Source organism: Bubalus kerabau, chromosome 4 (assembly GCF_029407905.1).
Source record: "Bubalus kerabau isolate K-KA32 ecotype Philippines breed swamp buffalo chromosome 4, PCC_UOA_SB_1v2, whole genome shotgun sequence".
Lineage (NCBI taxonomy): Eukaryota > Metazoa > Chordata > Mammalia > Artiodactyla > Bovidae > Bubalus > Bubalus kerabau.
Genome location: NC_073627.1, coordinates 28,485,346 through 28,492,579, shown reverse-complemented (window position 1 = coordinate 28,492,579; position 7,234 = coordinate 28,485,346). Strand labels below are relative to the sequence as shown.

Genomic DNA, 7,234 nt, shown 5'->3' with positions numbered 1-7,234 from the left:
GGAGCAACAGAGGATGAGATGGCTGGATGGCATCACTGACGCAATGGACATGAGTTTGAACAAACTCCAGGAGATAGTGAAAGACAGGGAGGCCTGGTGTGCAGCAGTCCTTGGAGTCACAAAGAGTGGACACAACTTACTGAACAACAACAACAGTTGCGCCCAGGTCTGAGGATTCAGAGAAGGTCCAACACCTAAACTTCAAGATCTTCGCAGAGGAGCCACTATCCCATTGTCATAGGGGATGGAGCAGGAGACACATCAACCCACATTTCTGGGCCAGTTCTACCACTTACTCCAGCTGCATAGTTTCAAACACTTTCATTCCTTTGCCTCCCAGAACCTGTTTGCTCATCTGCAAAACAGAAATGGGTCCTTACCTCATAGGGTTGCTTTGAACTCATGGGATGGCTTGTGAAAGCCCCTGGAGGGTGCTTGGTGCTCCAGAGCACTCCTCCTCACCTTCCTGGGAGACCCTGGCATAACCATGGCCCCCACAAAAGGAACCAAGGGGTCCCCAAGAAGCGTGAGCCTGGGGCTGCTCCCACTCAGAGTGGGTCTCTGGGCCTTGCTCCAAATAGGGGCCAAAGGGCCAGGACTCCTCATTCCAGCCAGGCCCAGCTTCCTACCCCCTCCCCAGCAGCCAGTTGTCATGAAGTCATTGCCACTTTCCCCAGCCTGCATTCCCACCCCTGCCTCTATGCTGACATCTCATTTGGCAAAGAGGTTGGAAAAGCCGCTGACTCTTCCAGACCTTGAGTTCATTGACTGGTCAGGGCCCATCGGCCACAGGCTGACCATGTGGGCAGAGGGGGTTTGCAGAGTGAGGGAGCGCCCTCCTGGCTTTTATCCTATGCCTTAAGCTAAGCCCAGCCAAGACCCTTCTCCAACACACATCAGCCTCCATATCTGGACCTACACGTGACCCCACACACTCCACACTTGGCACACACACTATCTCCTGTCCACCCCCATGTGAACAGTCCTACACACACGCCAGGACATACACATCCTTCTGTGCACATTTTTATACAGCCACCGGCCCGCCAGGTACACTCCTACACACGCAGCTGCAGACATATCCTGCATGCTCACAGGCAATGTGCGCATGGCACTTCCATACACATGGCCCGCATGTCTGGCCAGCACTGGCTACCCATGGCCACTCAGCCTTGCCCGACTCCACCAGCCTCTACTCTGGGTTTCATGGGGCAAGGTGACACTCTCAGGCTGAGCCCAACTCAGCGTGGAGGATCTCTGAGTCCCTAGAACAGGAACCCAGGTAGCCAGACCCCTTCATTTTCACTTGTGAAAATTGTGATCCAGAAAGGGCAAGGAGAGAGAGAAGTCACACAGCCAGATTTCTTCCAGGTGCTTCCATGTGTGTGAGCATAGCAGCAAAGGAAGGAGGCATCCAAAACCTGCTTGGGATGTTACACTCACTTGGCCTTGGTCACCTGCAGCAAATGCTCAGCCTCAGGCCACAGTCCCCTAGCACCCTCAGCCTGGCGCTCTCACTCCCTGACTCAGTCACCCTCTCTGAGACTCAAGACCCTCAGCAGTTGCCTGGACTATGGCCCCATCAAGGGGCTCCAGGCTCCAGGGAGTCAGTGACTGTTTCCTAGAGTACTGCTCCCAAAGGGGTAAGGGTTTCTGCCTGGAATGGTGCCTGGCACCTAACAAGTGCTCAGCCAACACGTGTTGAATGCAAAGGCCAGTCTCCCCATGCCCAGCCTCCTTTTCCAGTGGCTCCTCAGGATCAAAATTAGGAGGTCTGACATCCAGGTGCTTCCCTGTCTGCCAAGAGCAGGGAATCTGCCATGAATGGCTGTGTGACTGGAATCCCTCTGAGCTTCAGCTGCCATCTAGGAAGGAGAGGCCCCTGCTAAGGAAAATGCTGTTTGTCTTGTGTGATTCCAGAAACCATTTGGGGGGGAGGGGATCCTATCACCAGTGCTGCCTCCTTCCCACTGACTTTGAAGAGGGCACTCCTGTGGGCAGATCCAAGCCCGCAAAAGGGAGCCCTACAATACAGGAGAGTCCTATATTGTAAATAAAACTACCACCCAGAAGAGACCAACATTTTCAACCTTGGAAGCAAGGGAACAGGCGTCGTTGAGCCTTTCCCCCACCTTGCCCTCAATTCATGCCTGGCTGGGTCTACCCAAGAGAGCCTGGGGCTCCTAACTCAGGGCCAACATCCTGCTTCCTGCAGCCCCAAGGTGAGGCCTGGGCACAGAGAAGGTATTTGTTCATAGTGCAAGGTGAGGAGATACTAATCGCTGGATCGCTGGGCTCCAGCTGGCGGTCAGGAGGTAAGGCAACCCGTGGTTATAAATAACCTCACTGGCCAGCTGCGGAGGGCCAGGCTGGACCCGCACCTCTCCCCAACCTGCCACAGGGCTATGATTGATTACTGTCCTCCCCATCCCGGCTGTGGTGATCTGAGCCCCTAGAGCCTGGTGCAGTGACCTCTGGGGGCTAAGTACAAGGTCACTGAGGCCCCTAGGCTTCCCTTGACCTTGAGTGAAGGCCAAGCACATGTCCTGCTCCTTGTCCTCTGCTGGAAGTTGGGACGCAGGTAGTGAAGTGTGACAGACCCACCTGCTAGGCTGCCCTCTACAGGAATGGGAGGGTGCCAAGAGGCTGCCAGACAGGATTCAGGGACCCAGTGGCCTGTGCTGCTGAGCTCTGCCCTCCTCCCCACAGCCCTCAGTCCCAGCCCTGCTTCATAGCTGGTGGCTGGTAGCAGGGAGGCCCAGAGTAACCCAGCCAAGGGGGAACATCCTATAGCCCCCCAGACTCCTGCTTCTAGGCCCTATATTGTGATGATCAGATTTACTCTGGGAATTGACTCCAGAGCTCTGGGCATTCTCTAGGCTTGATGGAAACAGAATCTCCAAGTCTGGGGGTTGAGTGTCTCCAAGACTGGGGAAGAACTCTGGACCTCACGAGGGACCCCAGACACTTGTACTCCAACCTCCCTTTGGACAGAAAGGAGAGATGGATTCAACTCACTCCAGGATGCATGCCTTTTCCCCTGACCCCTTAACATTTTTATTGGAGGTAAACATACACACAGAAAACTGTAAAATTCGAAAGTGTACAACTGGTTAAATTTGCACAAGCTGAGCATGCCTATGGAACCAGCACTGAGGTCAAAAAATAGCCTCTCACCAGAAGCCCCTTCTGGACAACTTCACTTACTACCCCCAGTTAGACTAACCCCCTAGCTCCGCTTCTAAACTGTACACGTTGTCTGTAAATGGAGCCATATAGCATGTGCTCTCTTGTGTCTAGTTTCTTTTGCCTGATATTATCTTTTATTTAAGTCTAAGTCCTTGTGGGTGGTAGCATGACACCACCAAGTGACTCTATCGTATGTTTTCACCCATTCTATGGTTGGTGAACAGTTAGGTTCCAGCTTCTGGCTGCCATGAACACTCTAGTCTTGATCTGTTGTGACTACAGGGCCGCATCTCCTGTTGGCTGTGTGTCCACAGCTGAGACTGCGGGCGAAGGGATGTGTGTCTCCTCAGCTTTGGAAGACACAGAAAGTGTTACTTTTTATTTAGCAATTTAATAATGATTTTTCAAGGTTAGTCTGGTTTTCATTTTAAATATAGAGGGATATACCTTATATTTTAAAATTGGAAAATACAGAAATGTAGAAAAGAAAATATCATTCAGAGCTACTACTTAGAGTCGACCATTCAGCCAATAGTCAGTGTATGTTCCCTAAGAACATCTTCTCTGTCAGGCCCTAAAGCAGAGACCTAGGTCTTCTCAATGGAGCTTAGGGTCTGGGACCAGGTCAGCAGGAGTGCTGCCAGGGGATAGACCAGGGGCCTCAGTATGCTCATTGGTCTCCTCTTTCCATGGTCTCCCTCCTCCACAACCATCCTTCACCCATCACGGCCACTCTTGGTTATCATCCCAACAGACCAGCCAGCTTGCTGTGCAAACAGGACTCCAGATGGAACCCTGAGAGCTCATAGTGGGAAGGCAGGATGGCAGTTATGCAATTAATTGTAGTCATGCAAGAAGAGAAGAAGAGGGCTGTGGAGAGACGCGGGGGATGTGAGGGCATCGTGGGGCTGACTCGCCCAGGATCTCAAAGAAAGGAGAGCCTTGGGGGACCCTGGAGAGGAAGTGGGGCCAGAGGAGACACATCCAGACTTTGGACTTGATCCCGAGGACCACAGAAAGAACTTAAACAGGGGCGGGGAGCAGGCCTGGTGCGCTTGTTAGCAACCACTCTGGATTCCTGTGGAAGTTTTGAGGCTTTGAGCTGATGAGCAGACAGTTGAGCCGGACAAGAAGGGGACTGAGAAGCTGTTTCCGAGGTGACCTGAAGGGTCTGAGGCCTGGCTGGCTCAAAGGCTTGGGGGAGGAGGAGGTTTCAGCTTCAAGGTGGAATTTTACATTTGCAGGAGGGTGTGACTGGCTCTTTTGAAATTTTGATCAATTTCCCATCTTTAGCAGGTTCTACTTAGGTCTAAGAACTTCTGAGAGCCAAGTGGTTGAACCTGATGAGGAAGACGGCCTGAGCCAGCTTAAGGGACTCTGAGGTGAGAGATCACTATTAGTTTATTTGACAAATATTACAAAGTACCTACCAGTCTGGAAATTGTTGTAGATGCTGGGGATACATTGGAGGCAAAATAATTCTCATGGGAAAGTCTTAAATTTAAATATATATATGAACCAGTAAAAAGTATTAAGAAAAACTAAGCTGGGTAAGGGGGTAGTGAGTGGTGGGGGTAGAGGGCGACTGGGGAAGGCCTGTCTGAGGTGACATCCTAACTGAGACCTGAGGAGAATGAGGGGTGTGGTGCAGGAAAGTGGTGGGCAGGTGGAGGCCACGGCAGACGCGGAGGCCCGAGGCAGTCATAACCTGCTGTGTCGGGGAGCACTGAGGAGGCCAGTGAGAGTGGCCCAGAGGGAGGATGAGAGCAGGGAGGCAGGTTGAGCAGGCCTGAGGGAAGGCCTTTCCGTTCTAGGATTTGTGAAGGGATGGCCTGACTTCTTTTAGAAGCACTGATCTGGCTATTCTGAGGAGAACAGACAGTAGAAGCAAAAGTAGGAGGAAGTGACGGCCTGGACCAGGGGGAGACGGTCAGGGTAGGGGGAAGGGTGGTCCGTGTGTCCATCATGAGGGAGAATGGGCCCCAGCGTTTGCTGACGGGCAGGAGAGTGGGAGAGAGGAAGCGGGGAGGCAAGGCAGGCTCCTGGCGGCTGCCCACTCACCAAGCTGCAGAGTCTGGAGAGGGCTGCTGTGTCCCCTCTCCTCTCCTCCCCCCATGCCTCCCCTGTGTCTTGACCCTCCTCACCTCGTCTCCCCTTGTCTCCTATCCCCTCACCTCTTCCCTCTTCTAGTGCCTTTTCTGCCCCCTCTCCTCCACCTCTCCTCTTTCAGGAGTCCAGTGACCTCCGGGCCACAGGCCAGAGATACTGCCCTGCAGAATACGTCCTTCATTCACTCCGCAGATCTGATGACCAGCTCAGGGCCCAGAGGCTGAGAGTTGAGGAAAAAGTAAATATGGCTCCCAAGTCCCACCCGGGGGGCACCCCACAAACTAGCATGTCCAAAAGGTGAGCTCCTGCACTCCACCAATCCTGTGGCTCTTCCAGTCTTCCCACAATAGGGCTAGTTACATCAGCTCCTTCCATATGATCAGGCTGCCGGCTCTCACCCAACATCCAGTCTATCAGAAAATGCCATCAGCTCTGCCTCAGAATCTCAGCCCCTCAGCCCATTGCTTCAGCCCAATCTAAGCCAAAGTCATTGCTCTTTGGATTTTTATAATGGTATCTACTCATCCCCTTCATTCTATTCCTGATACAATGATTGTTTGTGGAGGGGCATAAATATGTATTTTAAATTTTACAGTAAACAAACCTACTTCTTAAGTGAAGATTTCCCCATATTTCCAAGTAAGGTAATGTTGAACATACCTGATAACGAATTTTACATTTGGCTTCATTTTTTGGTAAATACAGTTGTGAAAATTGAGTCAGACTCTTTCTTTTAAAAATTTCTCCCTTTAACATGCACCCCTTGCTCAAGACAAAATTGAACACTAAGGCATCAATATCCAGGAAGATAACCTGCATTTGTTTCTTTCGTTTGAAGTTCTAATGTCAAGATAAGGTCTTAAAATAATCCTTTCACAAGAATAAGGCAGCTTTATGCTGTAAAAGTGTGAGCTATTTGTCAAAGGTTATGTTCTTCTGTCTTCATCTGCTGTGACCACCTGTCAGCATCTTCTTTAAAGATCATTTTTTTCCTCCTAGCAACACCTCCATGCGGCTCACTGGCTGTCCAGTACAGCTTACAGCCCAAATGTAAGCTTACATTGTCGAGCAAGAGCTCCGCGGTGGTTTCACATGCCTGCACCTGCTGAGCTGGCCCTAGTGTTTCTGCACGTCTCTGCAAATCTTGGAGGGGCAACACTGAAACTCCTCACAGCGTTTTTGTGTTTACCGCAGGTCTCGCAGCACCCACCAGGTTGGCTGCAGCACTTTTTCAAGGACGGGATGCTGAGGTTAACATGAGCACCGAACAGCGGGAGGCAGAGGGGAGGGTTTATATGCATAACATGGAGAAAGCTTAGATCCATCATTGCACCTATACTGGCAGAGCCTGCCCTTGCCTCCCAGGAAGTTGAATGCCCTTCCAGATGGCCTTCAGGGTGACCCTTCAGTTGGCGGTCTGGGCCTGCTCCTGGTGCCTGAAAGTGGCAGTCAAGCGGAGGAGGAGGAGGAGGAAGAGGGCATGCACGGCTGCGCTGGGCGGACCCCCACGAGCCACCGTGGGTGCCCTAGGCAGTCTCTCGGGCCGGCTCCGTGCTGGCCCACTCCAAGCCCAGACACACACACACCTCCCCAACTCCCCACCCTCCCCACTCTGGGCTGATGGCTGATTCCAGAACTGGGGCAGGAAGTACACAAGATGAGTCTGGAGCATCTTGTACCAGAGAGAAAGGCAGTGCTAAAAAAAAAAAAAAATTGATGGGGATATGTCAAAGGGCCACAGGAGTCAGTGAGAGAGCTCCCAATTTTAGCAACAAAATAAAATATTATTGGATTATAACCCAAATGTAAAATAAATATCTGTTACTCCATTATAAATGTGTTGAGTAAATCAATAAATGGGGGGGGGGGAATCAATCTCTCATGAAGAAGAATTCCAAATAATGTTGATACTTCACCCTAAATGGGGGAGGGGGAG

The 7,234-nt window shown here is 51.5% G+C and overlaps 1 pseudogene; it reads right to left on the bottom strand.

Annotated features, from left to right (window-relative positions):
• Window positions 1-6,272: 6,272 nt before the first annotated feature.
• Window positions 6,273-6,970, bottom strand: LOC129650828 (group XIIA secretory phospholipase A2-like; annotated as a pseudogene).
• Between the last annotated feature and the right edge of the window lie 264 nt (window positions 6,971-7,234).